Here is a 1,914-nt window from a genome sequence, read left to right on the forward strand (position 1 = left end):
TTTCCTTCCTTCCTTCCCTTCTGTTCCTCCTACCTATATCCCTTCCTGCTTTCCTTCCTACCTACCCTTCTATCTTTCCTTCCTCCGTTCCATTCTGTTCTTCCTATCCCTTCCTGCTTTCCTTCCTTCCTTTCCTTCTGTTCTACCTATCCCTTCTTGCTTTCCTTCCTTCCTACCTTCTGTTCCACCTACCTATATCCCTTCCTGCTTTCCTTCCTACCTACCCTTCTATCTTTCCTTCTTCCCTTCCTCCTAGCTGTGTTTTTCAGAAAGCACTGGGAGTTGCTCATTTAATGTCAGGCCTGCGGGCGATAAAATCTCACATCTGACAGCTAGCGCTGTTCCCTGTGGTATCTGGTACGTTACTCGATAAAAATACCACGTTTCGGTTTTAGCTTCTCTTGCATCTCAGGCTCAGAGCACCAATCAGAGGACAGACGCAGAACGTCGCTCAGCGAAACATTTCCTTCCACGTACAGAGGTGTTTGTGACGCCATGATCTACGCGGTTGGGTCCATCATCCTGATGCTTCAGGAAGCAGAAGATGATTCCTGCATAAAATTACCCAAACTTACTTCAAATATGATTGTTGCTCTAGTTTATTTCTATAGCACCGAATCACAGCACGTCGTCTCAAAGCACTTTGCAGAGATAATTCAGTCGGATCATAAAGCCAGACTGGTTAAACATTTCTACCAAAGGAAACTCATCAAGTTAGGAAATAATCTCATTAGATGGGAGTTAATACTCAGCATGGTTTGTTTTTTTCTGGGACTACATGTCAATATTCCGATTATATATTTAATTCTGCTGCACTTTATTTCATTTACCTTCCTTCAAAATGTTATTTGGAATGAGGACAAAAAGCCCAGGAGGTCATATCTGATTGGATGTTTTTAGGCTTCAGCAGCCTGACTCCCAGGCTGTCAATCAAACCCACTCAGTCCCGCAGGATGACTGATGTAGACTCTGACAGTTGAGCTATTAATAAATAATAAGTATGGATATTTACTTTCAGGCTTTGATGCTGATAATTAAAATCAGGAATAGTTAATTTCGCTGAGCAGAACACACAGTGCATGTTTGTTCGTTCACACTCCTGTCTGCTCATGTATCCCCGGCAGGACTCCTTGTGTTCCCCGCAGCTCATCATGGAGGACGAGGGTCTGAGCCGGCTGGCCCAGACCGTCCAGGTGTTGGTGGACCTGGCGGACGGCTCCCAGAGGGCGTCTAAACAGGAAACGCCCGCCGGCTCCACAGCCAGCTAACCTGGGATTGCTCTTAACGTGCTTCATCTTAAAACTTTTATACATTCCGGTTACCTTATTGTCCATTTGCAAGAACACCAGAAATAAATCTCTCAACAGCTCAACGTGTCGCGTCTTGTTTTCATGAGGGTCAGAAACCAGGAAACATGAGTCAAAGGGCTCATGTTATGACTTATACCACCGCTCACTGTTAGAAATGTTAAGAATATTTGAGTATTTTTGAATAATCTGGTTAATTTGATTGGCTGTGCTGCAGCTCAGGTACCAGTGTAAGTCGTAGTAGCATCAGTTTAGAAATATGCCTATAAAGCCTGGAACTCAACACTATTTCTGACATTTTGAATTGAAAAAGCTTCCTAAACGGGAAGTGAAACCACTTTTTTGGAATGACAATGACCTGGATGACTGAGAATATTAACCAGCAAGCAAACTAAACACTTATGGATCATTTATTTACACTGGAAAAAATCCAAATCTAGACAAGTCATTTTTCTTAAAATAAGTTAATTTATTTAAGTGACATTTTGCCAATGGAACAAGACAATTTACTCTTAATCAGTGATGGGACTAACGGCGTTGAAAGTAACGGCGTTACTAACACCGCTACCTTTTTTTAGTAACGAGTAATCAAAATGATTACTCTTAC

This window comes from Cyprinodon variegatus, unplaced genomic scaffold (genome assembly GCF_000732505.1).
Source record: "Cyprinodon variegatus isolate N-32 unplaced genomic scaffold, C_variegatus-1.0 Scaffold1130, whole genome shotgun sequence".
In the NCBI taxonomy this organism is placed as follows: domain Eukaryota; kingdom Metazoa; phylum Chordata; class Actinopteri; order Cyprinodontiformes; family Cyprinodontidae; genus Cyprinodon; species Cyprinodon variegatus.